At 55.2% G+C, this 18,830-nt stretch overlaps 1 protein-coding gene across 4 annotated transcripts in view; it reads right to left on the bottom strand.

Moving 5' to 3' along the window:
* Positions 1-18,830, bottom strand: part of LOC112988015 (ciliary neurotrophic factor receptor subunit alpha) — a 333,191-nt gene that overhangs the window by 98,244 nt on the left and 216,117 nt on the right. The window lies entirely within an intron of this gene.

The raw sequence follows: 18,830 nt of genomic DNA on the forward strand, positions 1-18,830 counted from the left end.
GGGGCACCTGGCCCACATTTTCCCCTGCCCAGGAACGCACAAAGCTGCACACAAGGAGCTGTACAAGCTGCAAGTGAGTCAGTTCATGCGGCGGGGAGATCTGGGCACAAGTGTCATGTCAGGCATATCAATGCACCCTCCCCTCGCCCTGCTAGAAAGGCAAGGGGCCCTGCAATCTGCCGTGCGCTCGCAGGGAAGGACTAGCACAGGCTGTGTTGCAACAGTTGTGTCCCCGCTAAAGGCAGACAGAGATGGAGATGCAACGGGCAAGATGCTCCAGGACAGCCAGGCTCTGCTCCTCTTGGAGCCAGGGCCATGGTGGAGGCAGGCTGCTGTCTCACTCGCACACAAGGCATGGTGCTGAGGATGATGATGGGGAAGGCACATAGGGTCACAGCCTGCATGGCCACCCTGGAGCCGGCACAGGGCCGGAGAGCGCAGTGAGCATTGCCCCGTCACAGGAGCCAGGCCACTGGCCCACCTGCCAGGAGGCAAATAGCATCATGCGTGAAAAGCAAATTACACCTTCAAAACCGTTTAAACCTCGCTAATCTACAGCACCGTATCAGTAACACGCGGAGGATTGCCTTTTAATCTAGAACATGAGTATGGGCTCGTTAGCCAGATGGCATCCATTTAGACCTAAATAAAGGGGGAGCTGTACTGGCCAGAGGAGAAAAAAAAAGAGCAAAACCATTACCCAACATGGCCATTGCAGGACCCCAGATGGCCTTAGATTTGCAGCAGGACACAAGGGTTGAACGGCAAGGCAAGGATGGCTGGGGGGGACATTGCAAGCAGATTTGGGGATGGTGCTGGACCAACCTGGCCACAGACATCTCTCCACACAGGGGCAGGAGTGCCAGGAGAGATGCGGGACATGAAATAGCCATGGGAGCCCAAGGCAAAGGAGATGGACAGAAAAGGACCAGGGACCTTCCAGTGGCCTCGCTGCTGAATTTACGGCTCTCAGTTTGTGCCGCATGGGCTGGCAGCGAGGCCTGGCCCTGACGTGCTGTGACAGAAGGGGATGGATGCACAAGACCCAGACTCTGCTCCCAGCCTAGCCCCAAGCCACCTGGGTGACCTTGAGTAAATCGCTCTTCCCACTTCCCCGTGACTCAGTTTCCCTGCCTGTAAAACAGCGATAATGAAGGTGACCTTCCTTTGAAAGCTCTGGGCAAGGAGCGCTAAGTGCTAATTATAATGTTGTTATCATTCACGCCACTTCTTCTCTCCTACTCCTCTTTTTCATATGCTCTACCTCCTCCATGCTTCCCTGCAGTCTTCTAGGCTCGCTCCCTCCTGGGGCCAGAGTGACCCACCTGCAGAAACCAAATGCTACCACATGGCAGAACATCCTGCCCTCTGCTCCGAGCGTCGCAGCATCCTCTGCCCTGAACCCCTCCTTCATCCCTCATGGGCCGCCCCGCCTGCCTCCTCCAGGAACGGGGTAAGGGAGCAGGAACGCAAGGGTATTTCCACAAAAAGGAGAAATCCTTGGTTGTCCTGATAGAAAACACACCAGACCTGATTCTCGATTAAATGTGGGTGGTTTGAAGAGGTGCTCCCTAAATCCCTTCCACACCTAGGTAGTCACAAATACCCTGACTCAGAGCCTGAGGTGAGGGATAGATCAGGGCAGAGACAGAAGGTGTTACATTAAGGTAACTCCTGTACTCATCCAGCTCCAGGGCTCAGCTCTCCCGACTGTCTCAGAGAGGGGCAGCCGGCAAATCAGTGCATGTCACTGGCAGGGCCTCTTTTGCTCAGTCACGCCATGCCTGGTGCACCCGTGGCAGCATCTGGGTGCAGGACACGGCAGAGCTGTGGCAAAACTACAAATCCCTGGGCAATGCTGAAATACAGTGCTGCTGAGCAGCCCGGAGAGCAGCAGGAGCTGCAGGGTCAGCAGAGATATGCACCTGCAAACCTGGAGCACAAGTGAGAGAGGAATTGCTAGAGCTGCCACTCCCTATTGATCTTAAATTCACTTCTTACTAAATATTCCCCAAAAGCCACAGGATTGGCTTATCCCATCAGGAACTGGAGCTGTTTGGAGATGGATTAGGACTGGGGCTCACTCCCATGTGGATTCAAAGAGCAGGCTCCATGCTCTGCTCTGGACTCAGCGTGGGGAGATGGAGGACCAAGGCACAGGGGTTGCACCCCTCACACCTCTCCTGGAAGCTGCTGGGGGCCAGGGCCGGTCCTCTTCTCCCAGAGCTGCTTGCAGTGAGGCTAGATCTGACCATCCTGTGGCCCAAGACCCATAGGCCCTGGAAGGCTGGAAGCAACACGGTGCTGGGCAGAACAGCCCAACGCACAGCTGCAAATAATAGAGCAATTTCCCCCAGGAACCAGGTGTAGAGATGCCCACACCAGTGCATACCACAGCCCCTAAAGAGACAGCAGGTGAGACGTGCAGCCCTGGGGATTTCAGCAGCAGGGCTGGGACATCCAGGCTGATGCTGGCAGGTCTGGGCTTTAACTAAAAAATGAGGGGATGGGGTTAAAAGCAGTGGCTGGTGCCATTCATATGGCAGTGGGGAAGCCACCAGGCAGAAGGAGAAGCTGGGAGGGTCAAAGTTGTCTGCAGCAGCAGCTCCAGCCTCCCCAGGCTGGTGAAGATCTACCCACAGCTAGCAACCAAGGATGGACAGCCAAGGGAGAGGAGCCATGGCTCTCCCACCAGAGTGCCCACCATCAGTCCATCTAACTGCACTCCACCTCTGGCAGCTCACTGCCACGCACAGCTGGGGAGAGCAGCCATCGTGCCCTTGCAGATGGCATGCAGCTGTGCAACATGAAGGACGGGAGAGCAATGAAGTCCCTCTGACTCCCCAGGCAATCAGGCTGCTCTTTGAAGCGTGAGGTCTGCACGCTGTAGCCTTAAGTTGGCTCACATCAGTACCAATAACATCACTAGCCGTCATGCTCCCCATCTCATATCTGCTGTTCCTCCCCCAGAGGAAAGCCACTTTCCCTCCCCTGCTGCTCCTCATCTTATCAGTCATTAAAATAATCACGGCTGTTTCTGTCTGTGTGCCTGCCAGCCTCACCTGCAGCCAGACCACACTGACACAGGGCTGCACAATTATATGGCAAGAGATGATTCCTGCCCCAAAGCATTGACGATCCAAGCCCAGCAGCAGCAGAAGGCTCTGGGAGGAGGGTGAGGAGGGTGATGCTTTTGGCTTACAGGTGGAAAAAGAGAGGGGTAAGGGACATGGCCCAGCTCCCTTGAGAGTCCTGGCTCTGTTGCGACAGAGGCAGTCTTAGTGCCAGCACAGAAATCTCATCTCTCGGCCACTTTCCTCTCCACAAAACTCCACTTTTTTTTTCAGACATAAACCCTGCTGCCAGCAGGAACCAGAGCTATTTTAGTGTGAAAAATCTAGACAGAAAACCAACTTTTTGTTTTCTTCTCTCACTCGAATCACAATTTCCCATGCAATATTTGCTTTGTCTGCCTGTTTTGCCCAAAGCCACATTTTTTTCAAGCACATAACAAAACCTCCACAATTTCTGCAGATGCTTCTAATGTAAATTTCCATTTACTGTAGTTGCTCATCTAATAATTTCACTAACAAAAGGCAACATCCTGGCACACAGATGCACAGGACAGTGAGCGGCATATCACCAGCAGTGTTAGAATATGCAGGTCTCAGGGCTGCGTCCCCATTTTGGCAGGGAACATTTGAAAGGTGACGGTGGGGAACTGCATTTATTACACAGCAAACCCAGCAGCGGAAAGCTCAATCTGCTGCAGAAAAGAGTTTGGACAATATTTGCTTTTGCCCCGGTAGTGAATCATTTCTTGGCTGTTGAGACAAAAGAAGAGCTCCGCACAGCTGGGAGTCCAAGCCCGAGACACCTTGGATATTTGACTAAACCATCTCTGAATCTTCTCGGACCAGAGATCTGAACAACGATGCTGTACAAGCAGCTCTTCCAGTGAGGTTTCTTCCATTTCATGATAGCATCAGGACTAAACCACTATGGCTTTTCCCACCACCACCACCTCTGATGCACATAGATGGATGCAATTCTTCTCACAGCAGTGAAAAAATTTGGAAGAAACAAAATGAACCGCTAGCCCTTGGTCAGAAGTTGAGAGGTGGTCTGGCTTCACGTAACCCTGGATGAGCTCGCCCACCCACATGGAGGCAGGCAGGACCTGCACGCCTCAGCTTGGGGTGCTGCTCTTTCTGGGGCAGCAACACCAGTCCTCTGCAAGTACGGCCACATTTGCACAAAGCTGTGGAGGAGGCTGCTGGGCAGTGCACTCCTCCATGCACACATACAGCGCAGCATCAGACCCAGACTCGCTTCTAGCTGCAGCCTCATCCATGTGTTTAGGGATGGGGTAAGAAGAGAGCAAAACTGTCAGATATCCCACGTGTTTGCCCAGACACCAGCCACACACTACCACCATACATATTTTTCTGTGTAATTGGTGGGTTTCTCTTCCATGGACTTGCCCCATTTCCCTTCAACACACATAAATGTTTAGTATCTGCAGCACCCCACATCCCATGGCAGTGCCCCACTGTGGCACCACCTACTCTGGCACTGGATGAACACAACGTACAACTTCACCAGATCTGCAAGGTCAGTGGGAATTAATACTGGAAAAAGAGTATCTCTTAGGCAGAAGGTCTCTGTTCAGCCACAGGATCCAGGTGGAAGTACAGCTCCCTCCACATCACTTCTCAACGCAGCCCCAAATTCCCACTCAGCTAGCAGCAAGATGAGATTGAGGTCCCAGGTCCTGCTCAGCTCTTGGCTTCTTTGCTACAGGGGCAATGAAGAGATCAGTCATGGTCAGTCTTAGTGGGAGAAGACAATTCAACATGGACATATCACTTCTCAACGCAGCCCCAAATTCCCACTCAGCTAGCAGCAAGATGAGATTGAGGTCCCAGGTCCTGCTCAGCTCTTGGCTTCTTTGCTACAGGGGCAATGAAGAGATCAGTCATGGTCAGTCTTAGTGGGAGAAGACAATTCAACATGGACATAAACATGTCCACTTCTGGCTGTTACCACTAAACCAAATATATTTCCAGTATTTCTTCCCTGAATAGGATCAGGCTATGTGGATCCATGGACAAATCCACTTGAAGGCAAGACCAGAGGTGGCCCCTGCAAGCAGGATGGAAGGGGCACAGTGATGTGACAGCCAGCCATTGGCATGACATCATGGGATGAGGACAGTTCTGATCCTGGTAAGAAGAGAGAAGGGGATCATGGATCCACAGAGAAAACAGGATGCCACCATCTGCTGAACACTCCCAGTGTCCTCTTCTAAGTCCACTTAGAACAGAGGGCCTGATCCTTTCCAGTTCCCCTTTAACAGGCCCCCCAAAGCCATTGGGACAGTCATTGGTAACGAGGCATCAACCAGCTAGAGCCAGCTGGGAACAGTTTGGCCTCCTGAGAACATCTATGAGAGCCAGCAATTCTCTGCTCCGAGCCCAGACAACCCGAGACCTTCTCAAGCTTCCTGCAATTCAGCAAGTGCCTCTGTGACCTATCCCAGACACGCAACGGCTTCAGCTGGGGCTGTTGCCTGGCTTGCAAAAGACCCCCTACGCTAAGTGCTCAAACTCTGCAAGAGTCTCACCTACAACAGCTTCCTCCCAGTAAAGAGAAATAAGGCTGCTTTCCTGAAAGCAGATTCATCCAGCAAAAGAAGACGTAGTTCCAAAACCCAGTGTTTGCTATGATAAAGCATTTTGTTGGGAAATTTCCCATCAGCTCTGCTGTTACCAAGGCCTGGCTCTGAAGTGGTGCTCTAGGAAAGAAAAAAGCTCCATTAACTCATTTCCTCCCTGTGCGTCTCCGCTCCAGCTTTGCCAAGTGTGTTCCAAAGGCTTTGTCCCTGTTGCGCTGGTACTGCAGATGCTACGCTATGCCTGTCACCACACAGGTCAACTGTAGATGCTACAGTACACCTGCACTGCAGATGTCAACTGGAGAGGCTATGGTACACCTGTAGTGCGGTTGCCAACTGTAGATGCTACAGTACACCTGCACTGCAGACATTGACTATAGCTGCTACAGTACACCTGTTCTGCAGATGCTGACTGTAGATGTTACGGCACACCTGTACTACAGATGACAAGTGTAGATGCTATGGTACCCCTGTGCTGCAGATGCTGACTGTAGATACTCTGAAATGCCTGTCCAACAGGAGATGCCATGATCTGCCTGAACCAGAGGTGCTATGGTACATCTGTACTGCAGATGTTACAGTATGTTTGCACTAGAGACACCTGCTGCAGACACTTCCCAGGCACCAACCCAATGGAAACAGGCCTAGCAAAGTCATCTTCTGTCACTCAGCCCAGTCCTTTGCCAGCAGAGACCATGCCAGAGATCCTCCAGCCCCAGGGATCTGGAAGCTTAAGCTTCTCTAGTATCCTTCCAGCTCCTAGCTCAGGCCAGCTCTTCCATGGGCTCCTGGAGAGCTGCACATGCCAGAAAGATGAGCAGCAGAGCACTCTAACGGGCATAACATCCTCAGCTGCCCCACAAGCAGTCACCATCTCATCGTTCATCCAGCACTGTATAGATACCTGTCTGCTTTGCCACTTCTGCCTCTCATGTTCCTGAAAGCACTGAGTGCCATCTCCTTTTCAAAGGCAGACTTTCTGCAGCAGGAAGGCGAGGGAAAGGAGAGAACAAAATCCTTGTCTGTTAACGTCTTACACAAGAGGCTTACTAATAGCCCTAAAACCCCTGGCCTCACAATGTCCCTGTCAGAGCTCAACCTCACTTTGTTGCTTAGAAAGAGGACAGAAAAGATGGGCTTTATCATCTCCATAATATGTGCTTCAGAAAGCCTTACCTGCAGGGTCAGAGCTGCTTCTGCTTGAAAGGGCTTCTTAAATCTAATTTAAGCCCCTGCTGCCAACAGGGTGATTAGCACTGCCCCCCGAGATGGAGAGCACCACGGGGATTACTGGGGACAGACGAAGTTAATACGCTCACTGCTTTTGAGGACTATTACTTTCCTCCCTCCGCTTCTTGCCTTTCCTATAATGAAACAAAAATGCCAAAAGAGAAGACCCATGGAGGAAGGATCACCCCACAGAAGAGCCCCTCGATCAGCCTTCCTCTGACAGTCCCATCTAGGAGTGCCACTGGATCCACACATTTCTGTACAAGGTGCTCTACGAGAACAGACTCTTCTTGTCCTCCAGCACACACGTGGTTTAGGAGACACTGAACAGGCATGGAAAGGGGAAGGCATCTGGCCAAACTTGCAGAGCAAGAATGAAAAGTATAGGACCAGGTCACCAAGCCCCAAATTGTCTTCAACCCATGGCCCTTTGGCATTGAGGAAGGGACAAGATCCACGGGACAGGATGCTCTTCCATCCTCTGCCCACTGCCCACCTGCTCATCACTGTGCTTGGCTCTGTGGGTGAGCAGCTCTTGCAGAGCGGAAAGTGCCAGCAGCCAGTGTAAGCTGTAAGTCAGGGAATAACCAGACTGGCCTTTTTCAGAGACAGAGCTGCTCCTGCCACACACCCAGCCAAGAAGAGTCAATTCCTACTCCCATAGAAGAACTAATGTTTCTCCTTCCTGAGTCACCTTCCCTCCACGTACAGCTGAGCTCTCGCTGCAATGCCAGTCACAGAGGTCAGGACAGCCCAGCCCAGGATAAGGCTGACTTCTAGGCAAGCTCCATCTCTCCTGGATGTTTAAACAAGACTAGATGTTGACAGATCACCCATTTATAACAGCAGCTGGACAACACACACTCTGCCTGACACATTATACACAACAGCTCACCCCAATCGTCAAGGTGCCCAGGGCTTGGACAAGCTGACTCATAGAGGAAGGTAGCATGATCAGGACAAGACAGAGCTAGAGTCGAGAGAAGTCCTTGAAAAACTTTCCCGACTGCTTTGGTTGAAGACGTGCATCTGTAATGGGGTATCTCAAACCATAAGTGTGAGGTGCTCTTGGCTCCACCACACATGCACACAAGCCTGGCGTCACTTACCTTTCATATTGAAGCAAAATGCCTGAATGAGAAATGCAGCTGCCTTAAAGCTTCTCACCTAGCCCGTGGAGATGAAGAAAGACGCTCTCCTAGAGGGAGCATCAGCCTAAACCTGCTTAACCCATGCACTGAGCATGGGAAGGGAGGTGGCCTTGCAAACCTCAGCCTCCCAATGAACGTATCGTCCTCGTCACGCGGCTCTCTGCCAAGCACATCCTACCTCCTTGAGCAATGTCAGAAAAACGTAGCATGGGCACGCTTTTGGGAACATCTCCAGCAAACCTGCCTCTAAATAGCCGCCAGCTCCATGGCCATTACTTTGATGCCTCTTCCACGCGGATGCCGCTACAGGGAAACGTTACCTTATACACACACGCAGCGTGGGCAGCTGCCTGCCGCCGTCTGCTCCCCGTGTCTTTCTCAGAGCCCTGAAGGGGGATGTTTCCTGCAGCTTGTACCTGTCCTCGCAACTGCCACAAAATTAACTGGTTTATCTGCAAACAGAGGGCAGCAGTCCAAACTCAGCCATCTGTTCCAGCGGTGATAAAAGCCAACACAAAGCACAGCATACTAATAGCATCGCACTTCTTAGAAATTGGCTCTAGGAGGAAGCACATGAGGGCAGGAGGAGGCCTGAATCCCCATGCGTGGAGGTTGCTGGGAAACACTGCCTCTGAGTCTACTCCTCATGGGCTCTGGCGCAACCAGGGCAGGAAAAACAGCCGAGAAACAGCAAATGAGCCCCAGTCCTTCACACCCAATATTCACACTCAGACAGTCTCTGAGATGGAAGACAGTTTGGAATTAGAAGCATCCCAGGGAAATATTGTCATTTGGTGTTGCTCTGTTTCTCATTCTTTTTACTCAACTTTGTTTGGCACCTGGTGCTGCCTGCAGCCTCTCCCGGGACAGCAAACCCCAGCACTGCCAGATATGTGCCAGGGGATCCTTGCAAGGTTTGAGTGATGGACAGGACTACCATATAAGGTGGTAAGAAAAACGATAGGAAACAAGATAGAGGAGCCCTAATTTGAGAGAGAGGTGGGAGATAATCACCGTTCAGACATTTCCCAGTGCCCCTCCCTGGAGGATGGAAAAATGGCAAACGAATAGATCATTCGGGGCAGATCCCGGAACACTCGATACATCAACATCGAGCCCTGTCGATAGGTCTGGAATTGCACAGGCATCCATGCCGCTCGCTACTGAGAGCGCTCGATCTCGATCCCCTTCGATGGCTACCACGAGCAAAATCGCCCACAGACCAAAAGCCACGGACGCCCCTCAAGAGCGAGAGGTATGCAGGGCTACCGGCCGGGACCAACCTCGACACTTAGCGATAACTCTCAGCACCTAGCGCTGGGCATCCCTGGAAGTAGCTACGGAAATCCACAGGCCGCGACGCCTCTCCAGATCGAGAGGTATCGATGCCTACCGAGAGGCATCCATCGCTACGGATGTGCTGCCCCAGACAGAGCTAGGGAAATCCATACTCAGCCAGGCCTGCCGGTGTGAAAAACGGTCCATGTCGATAGGCAGCGGCGCCTCCCCACACCAACCTGGGCCCCACAGCAAAAGCTAGGCATGCCTGACGAGAACCAGCCGATTTCGGGCCTAGCGACAGGGCTCGCTATCGATATATCGATAGCGAGCCCTGTCGATAGGTCTGGAATTGCACAGGCATCCATGCCGCTCGCTGCTGAGAGTGCTCGATCTCGATCCACTTCGATGGCTACCACGAGCAAAATCGCCCACAGACCAAAAGCCACGGACGCCCCTCGAGAGCGAGCGGTATCCAGGGCTACCGACCGGGACCGACCTCGACACTTAGCAATAACTCTCAGCACCTAGCGCTGGGCAGTCCTGGAAGATGCTACGGAAATCCACAGGCCGCGACACCTCTCCTGATCGAGAGGTATCGATGCCTACTGCGAGGCATCCATCGCTACGGATGTGCTGCCCAAGCTAGAGCTAGGGAAATCCATACTCAGCCAGGCCTGCCGGTGTGAAAAACGGTCCATGTCGATAGGCAGCGGCGCCTCCCCACACCAACCCGGGCCCTAAAGCAAAAGCTAGGCATGCCTGACGAGAACCAGTCAATTTCGGGCCTAGCGACAGGGCTCGCTATCGATATATCGATAGCGAGCCCTGTCGATAGGTCTGGAATTGCACAGGCATCCATGCCGCTCGCTGCTGAGAGTGCTCGATCTCGATCCCCTTTGATGGCTACCACGAGCAAAATCGCCCACAGACCAAAAGCCACGGACGCCCCTCAAGAGCGAGAGCTATCCAGGGCTACCGGCCGGGACCGACCTCGACACTTAGCGATAACTCTCAGCACCTAGCGCTGGGCATCCCTGGAAGTTGCTACAGAAATCCACAGGCCGCGACGCCTCTCCAGATCGAGAGGTATCGATGCCTACCGAGAGGTATCCATCGCTATGAATGTGCTGCCCCAGATAGAGCTAGGGAAATCCATACTCAGCCAGGCCTGCCGGTGTGAAAAACAGTCCATGTCGATAGGCTGCGGCGCCTCCCCACACCAACCTGGGCCCTACAGCAAAAGCTAGGCATGCCTGACGAGAACCAGCCGATTTCGGGCCTAGCGACAGGGCTCGCTATCGATATATTGATAGTGAGCCCTGTCGATAGGTCTGGAATTGCACAGGCATCCATGCCGCTCGCTACTGAGAGCACTCGATCTCGATCCCCTTCGATGGCTACCACGAGCAAAATCGCCCACAGACCAAAAGCCACGGACGCACCTCGAGAGCGAGAGGTGTGCAGGGCTACCGGCCGGGACCGACCTCAACACTTAGCGATAACTCTCAGCACCTAGCGCTGGGCATCCCTGGAAGTAGCTACGGAAATCCACAGGCCGCGATGCCTCTCCAGATCGAGAGGTATCGATGCCTACCGAGAGGCATCCATCGCTACGGATGTGCTGCCCCAGACAGAGCTAGGGAAAACCATACTCAGCAAGGCCTGCCGGTGTGAAAAACGGTCCATGTTGATAGGCAGCGGAGCCTCCCCACACCAACCCGGGCCCTACAGCAAAACCTAGGCATGCCTGACCAGAACCAGCCGATTTCGGGCCTAGCGACAGGGCTCGCTATCGATATATCGATAGCGAGCCCTGTCGATAGGTCGGGAATTGCACAGGCATCCATGCCGCTCGCTACTGAGAGCGCTCGATCTCGATCCCCTTCGATGGCTACCACGAGCAAAATCGCCCACAGACCAAAAGCCACGGACGCCCCTCAAGAGCGAGAGCTATCCAGGGCTACCGGCCGGCACCAACCTCGACACTTAGCGATAACTCTCAGCACCTAGCGCTGGGCGTCCCTGGAAGTAGCTACAGAAATCCACAGGCCGCGACGCCTCTCCAGATCGAGAGGTATCGATGCCTACCGAGAGGCATCCATCGCTACGGATGTGCTGCCCCAGACAGAGCTAGGGAAATCCATACTCAGCAAGGCCTGCCGGTGCGAAAAACGGTCCATGTCGATAGGCTGCGGCGCCACCCTACACCAACCCGGGCCCTACAGCAAAAGCTAGGCATGCCTGACGAGAAACAGCCGATTTCGGGCCTAGCGACAGGGCTCGCTATCGATATATCGATAACGAGCCCTGTCGATAGGTCTGGAATTGCACAGGCATCCATGCCGCTCGCTGCTGAGAGCGCTCGATCTCGATCCCCTTCGATGGCTACCACGAGCAAAATCGCCCACAGACCAAAAGCCACGGACGCCCCTCGAGAGCGAGCGGTATGCAGGGCTACCGGCCGGGACCAACCTCGACACTTAGCGATAACTCTCAGCACCTAGCGCTGGGCATCCCTGGAAGTTGCTACGGAAATCCACAGGCCGCGACGCCTCTCCAGATCGAGAGGTATCGATGTCTACCGAGAGGCATCCATCGCTACGGATGTGCTGCCCCAGACAGAGCCAGGGAAATCCATACTCAGCCAGGCCTGCCGGTGTGAAAAACGGTCCATGTCGATAGGCAGCGAAGCCTCCCCACAGCAACCTGGGCCCTACAGCAAAAGCTAGGCATGCCTGACCAGAACCAGCCGATTTCGGGCCTAGCGACAGGGCTCGCTATCGATATATCGATAGCGAGCCCTGTCGATAGGTCGGGAATTGCACAGGCATCCATGCCGCTCGCTACTGAGAGCGCTCGATTTCGATCCCCTTCGATGGCTGCGAAAGGCAACATTGGTCATAGACCAAAAGCCACGGAAGCCCCTCGAGAGCGAGAGGTATCCAGGGCTACCGACCGAGACCGACCTCGACACTTAGCGATAACTCTCAGCACCTAGCGCTGGGCATCCCTGGAAGTTGCTATGGAAATCCACAGGCCGCGACGCCTCTCCAGATCGAGAGGTATCGATGTCTACCGAGAGGCATCCATCGCTACGGATGTGCTGCCCAAGCTAGAGCTAGGGAAATCCATACTCAGCAAGGCCCGCCGGTGTGAAAAACGGTCCATGTCGATAGGCAGCGGCGCCTCCCCACACCAACCTGGGCCCCACAGGAAGAGCTAGGCTTGCCTGACGAGAACCAGTCAATTTCGGGCCTAGCGACAGGGCTCGCTATCGATATATCGATAACGAGCCCTGTCGATAGGTCTGGAATTGCACAGGCATCCATGCCGCTCGCTACTGAGAGCGCTCGATCTCGATCCCCTTCGATGGCTACCACGAGCAAAATCGCCCACAGACGAAAAGCCACGGACGCCCCTCAAGAGCGAGCGGTATCCAGGGCTACCGGCCGGGACCAACCTCGACACTTAGCAATAACTCTCAGCACCTAGCGCTGGGCATCCCTGGAAGTTGCTACGGAAATCCACAGGCCGCGACGCCTCTCCAGATCGAGAGGTATCGATGCCTACTGAGAGGCATCCATCGCTACGGATGTGCTGCCCCAGACAGAGCTAGGGAAATCCATACTCAGCAAGGCCCGCCGGTGTGAAAAACGGTCCATGTCGATAGGCAGCGGCGCCTCCCCACACCAACCTGGGCCCCACAGGAAGAGCTAGGCTTGCCTGACGACAACCAGCTGATTTCAGGCCTAGCGACAGGGCTCGCTATCGATATATCGATAACGAGCCCTGTCGATAGGTCTGGAATTGCACAGGCATCCATGCCGCTCGCTGCTGAGAGCGCTCGATCTCGATCCCCTTCGATGGCTTCCACGAGCAATATCGCCCACAGACCAAAAGCCACGGACGCCCCTCAAGAGCGAGTGGTATCCAGGGCTACCGGCCGGGACCAACCTCGACACTTAGCGATAACTCTCAGCACCTAGCGCTGGGCATCCCTGGAAGTTGCTACGGAAATCCACAGGCCGCGACGCCTCTCCAGATCGAGAGGTATCGATGCCTACCGAGAGGCATCCATCGCTATGCATGTGCTGCCCCAGATAGAGCTAGGGAAATCCATACTCAGCCAGGCCTGCCGGTGTGAAAAACGGTCCATGTCGATAGGCAGCGGCGCCTCCCCACAGCAACCCGGGCCCCACAGCAAAAGCTAGGCATGCCTGACGAGAACCAGTCAATTTCGGGCCTAGCGACAGGACTCGCTATCGATATATCGATAGCGAGCCCTGTCGATAGGTCCGGAATTGGACAGGCATCCATGCCGATCGTTACTGAGAGCGCTCGATCTCGATCCCCTTCGATGGCTACCACGAGCAAAATCGCCCACAGAACAAAAGCCACGGACGCCCCTCAAGAGCGAACGGTATGCAGGGCTACCGGCCGGGACCAACCTCGACACTTAGCGATAACTCTCAGCACCTAGCGCTGGGCATCCCTGGAAGTTGCTACGGAAATCCACAGGCCGCGACGCCTCTCCAGATCGAGAGGTATCGATGCCTACTGAAAGGCATCCATCGCTACGGATGTGCTGCCCCAGACAGAGCTAGGGAAACTCATACTCAGCAAGGCCCGCCGGTGTGAAAAACGGTCCATGTTGATAGGCTGCGGCGCCTCCCTACACCAACCCGGGCCCTACAGCAAAAGCTAGGCATGCCTGACGAGAAACAGCCGATTTCAGGCCTAGCGACAGGGCTCGCTATCGATATATCGATAGCGAGCCCTGTCGATAGGTCGGGAATTGCACAGGCATCCATGCCGCTCGCTACTGAGAGCGCTCGATCTCGATCCCCTTCGATGGCTACCACGAGCAAAATCGCCCACAGACCAAAAGCCACGGACGCCCCTCGAGAGCGAGCGGAATCCAGGGCTACCGGCCGGGACCGACCTCAACACTTAGCGATAACTCTCAGCACCTAGCGCTGGGCATCCCTGGAAGTTGCTACGGAAATCCACAGGCCGCGACGCCTCTCCAGATCGAGAGGTATCGATGCCTACCGAGAGGCATCCATCGCTACGGATGTGCTGCCCCAGATAGAGCTAGGGAAATCCATACTTAGCAAGGCCTGCCAGTGTGAAAAACGGTCCATGTCGATAGGCAGCGGCGCCTGCCCACAGCAACCCGGGCCCCACAGCAAAAGCTAGGCATGCCTGACGAGAACCAGTCAATTTCGGGCCTAGCGACAGGGCTCGCTCTAGATATATCGATAGCGAGCCCTGTCGATAGGTCCGGAATTGGACAGGCATCCATGCCGCTCGCTACTGAGAGCGCTCGATCTCGATCCCCTTCGATGGCTACCACGAGCAAAATCGCCCACAGACCAAAAGCCACGGACGTCCCTCGAGAGCGAGCGGTATGCAGGGCTACCGGCCGGGACCGAGCTTGACACTTAGCGACAACTCTCAGCACCTAGCGCTGGGCAGTCCTGGAAGTAGCTACGGAAATCCACAGGCCGCGACGCCTCTCCAGATCGAGAGGTATCGATGCCTACCGAGAGGCATCCATCGCTACGGATGTGCTGCCCCAGACAGAGCTAGGGAAATCCATACTCAGCCAGGCCTGCCAGTGTGAAAAACGGTCCATGTCGATAGGCTGCGGTTCCTCCCCACAGCAACCCGGGCCCCACAGCAAAAGCTAGGCATGCCTGACAAGAACCAGCCGATTTTGGGCCTAGCGACAGGACTCACTATCGATATATCGATAACGAGCCCTGTCGATAGGTCTGGAATTGCACAGGCATCCATGCCGCTCGCTACTGAGAGCGCTCGATCTCGATCCCCTTCGATGGCTACCACGAGCAAAATCGGCCACAGAGCAACAGCCACGGATGGCCCTTGAGAGCGAGCAGTATGCAGGGCTACCGGCCGGGACCGACCTCGACACTTAGCGATAACTCTCAGCACCTAGCGCTGGGCATCCCTGGAAGTTGCTATGGAAATCCACAGGCCGTGACGCCTCTCCAGATCGAGAGGTATCGATGCCTACCGAGAGGCATCCATCGCTACGGATGTGCTGCCCAAGCTAGAGCTAGGGAAATCCATACTTAGCGAGGCCTGCCGGTGTGAAAAACGGTCCATGTCGATAGGCAGTGGCGCCTCCCCACAGCAACCTGGGCCCCACAACAAAAGCTAGGCATGCCTGATGACAACCAGGCGATTTCGGGCCTAGCGACAGGGCTCGCTATCGATATATCGATAGCGAGCCCTGTCGATAGGTCTGGAATTGCACAGGCATCCATGCCGCTCGCTACTGAGAGCGCTCGATCTCGATCCCCTTCGATGGCTACCACGAGCAAAATCGCCCACAGAACAAAAGCCACGGACGCCCCTCGAGAGCGAGCGGTATCCAGGGCTACCGGCCGGGACCGATCTCGACACTTAGCGATAACTCTCAGCACCTAGCGCTGGGCATCCCTGGAAGTTGCTACGGAAATCCACAGGCGGCGACGGCTCTCCAGATAGAGAGGTATCGATGCCTACTGCGAGGCATCCATCACTACGGATGTGCTGCCCAAGCTAGACCTAGGGAAATCCATACTCAGCCAGGCCTGCCGGTGTGAAAAACGGTCCATGTCGATAGGCTGCGGAGCCTCCCCACACCAACCTGGGCCCCACAGCAAAAGCGAGGCATGCCTGACAAGAACCAGCCGATTTTGGGCCTAGCGACAGGACTCACTATCGATATATCGATAACGAGCCCTGTCGATAGGTCTGGAATTGCACAGGCATCCATGCCGCTCGCTACTGAGAGCGCTCGATCTCGATCCCCTTCGATGGCTTCCACGAGCAGTATCGCCCACAGACCAAAAGCTACGGATGCACCTCGAGAGCGAGAGGTATGCAGGGCTACCGGCCGGCACCGACCTCGACACTTAGCGATAACTCTCAGCACCTAGCGCTGGGCATCCCTGGAAGTAGCTACGGAAATCCACAGGCCGCGACGCCTCTCCAGATCGAGAGGTATCGATGCCTACTGAGAGGCATCCATCGCTACGGATGTGCTGCCCAAGCTAGAGCTAGGGAAATCCATACTCAGCCAGGCCTGCCGGTGTGAAAAACGGTCCATGTCGATAGGCTGCAGCGCTTCCCCCAGCAACCCGGGCCCTACAGCAAAAGCTAGGCATGCCTGACGAGAACCAGCCGATTTTGGGCCTAGCGACAGGACTCGCTATCGATATATCGATAGCGAGCCCTGTCGATAGGTCTGGAATTGCACAGGCATCCATGCCGCTCGCTACTGAGAGTGCTCGATCTCGATCCCCTTCGATGGCTACCACGAGCAAAATCGGCCACAGAGCAACAGCCACGGATAGCCCTCGAGAGCGAGCGGTATGCAGGGCTACCGGCCGGGACCGACCTCGACACTTAGCGATAACTCTCAGCACCTAGCGCTGGGCATCCCTGGAAGTAGCTACGGAAATCCACAGGCCGCGACGCCTCTCCAGATCGAGAGGTATCGATGCCTACCGAGAGGCATCCATCGCTACGGATGTGCTGCCCAAGCTAGAGCTAGGGAAATCCATACTTAGCGAGGCCTGCCGGTGTGAAAAACGGTCCATGTCGATAGGCAGCAAAGCCTCCCCACAGCAACCTGGGCCCCACAGCAAAAGCTAGGCATGCCTGACCAGAACCAGCCGATTTCGGGCCTAGCGACAGGGCTCGCTATCGATATATCGATAGCGAGCCCTGTCGATAGGTCTGGAATTGCACAGGCATCCATGCCGCTCGCTACTGAGAGCGCTCGATCTCGATCCCCTTCGATGGCTACCACGAGCAAAATCGCCCACAGACCAAAAGCCACGGACGCCCCTCGAGAGCGAGCGGAATCCAGGACTACCGGCCGGGACCGATCTCGACAGTTAGCGATAACTCTCAGCACCTAGCGCTGGGCATCCCTGGAAGTAGCTACGGAAATCCACAGGCCGCGACGCCTCTCCAGATCGAGAGGTATCGATGCCTACCGAGAGGCATCCATCGCTACGGATGTGCTGCCCAAGCTAGAGCTAGGGAAATCCATACTCAGCCAGGCCTGCCGGTGTGAAAAACGGTCCATGTCGACAGGCAGCGGAACCTCCCCACACCAACCTGGGCCCCACAGCAAAAGCTAGGCATGCCTGACGAGAACCAGACGATTTTGGGCCTAGCGACAGGACTCGCTATCGATATATGGATAGCGAGCCCTGTCGATAGGTCTGGAATTGCACAGGCATCCATGCCGCTCGCTACTGAGAGCGCTCGATCTCGATCCCCTTCGATGGCTACCACGAGCAAAATCGGCCACAGAGCAACAGCCACGGATGGCCCTCGAGAGCGAGCGGTATGCAGGGCTACCGGCCGGGACCGACCTCGACACTTAGCGATAACTCTCAGCACCTAGCGCTGGGCATCCCTGGAAGTTGCTACGGAAATCCACAGGCCGTGACGCCTCTCCAGATCGAGAGGTATCGATGTCTACCGAGAGGCATCCATCGCTACGGATGTGCTGCCCCAGATAGAGCTAGGGAAATCCATACTCAGCAAGGCCCGCCGGTGTGAAAAACGGTCCATGTCGATAGGCAGCGGCGCCTCCCTACACCAACCCGGGCCCTACAGCAAAAGCTAGGCATGCCTGACGACAACCAGCCGATTTTGGGACTAGCGACAGGGCTCGCTATCGATATATTGATAGCGAGCCCTGTCGATAGGTCTGGAATTGCACAGGCATCCATGCCGCTCGCTACTGAGAGCGCTCGATCTCGATCCCCTTCGATGGCTACCATGAGCAAAATCGCCCACAGAACAAAAGCCACGGAAGCCCCTCGAGAGCGAGCGGTATGCAGGGCTACCGGACGGGACCGACCTCGACACTTAGCTATAACTCTCAGCACCTGGCGCTGGGCATCCCTGGAAGTTGCTACGGAAATCCACAGGCCGCGACGCCTCTCCAGATAGAGAGGTATCGATGCCTACTGCGAGGCATCCATCGCTATGGATGTGCTGCCCAAGCTAGAGCTAGGGAAATCCATACTCAGCCAGGCCTGCCGGTGTGAAAAACGGTCCATGTCGATAGGCTGCGGAGCCTCCCCACACCAACCTGGGCCCCACAGCAAAAGCTAGGCATGCCTGACAAGAACCAGCCGATTTTGGGCCTACGAAAGGACTCGCTATCGATATATCGATAGCGAGCCCTGTCGATAGGTCTGGAATTGCACAGGCATCCATGCCGCTCGCTACTGAGAGCGCTCGATCTCGATCCCCTTCGATGGCTTCCACGAGCAGTATCGCCCACAGACCAAAAGCTACGGATGCACCTCGAGAGCGAGAGGTATGCAGGGCTACCGGCCGGCACCAACCTCGACACTTAGCGATAACTCTCAGCACCTAGCGCTGGGCATCCCTGGAAGTAGCTACGGAAATCCACAGGCCGCGACGCCTCTCCAGATCGAGAGGTATCGATG

The sequence above is a fragment of the Dromaius novaehollandiae genome, chromosome W (genome assembly GCF_036370855.1).
Source record: "Dromaius novaehollandiae isolate bDroNov1 chromosome W, bDroNov1.hap1, whole genome shotgun sequence".
Lineage (NCBI taxonomy): Eukaryota > Metazoa > Chordata > Aves > Casuariiformes > Dromaiidae > Dromaius > Dromaius novaehollandiae.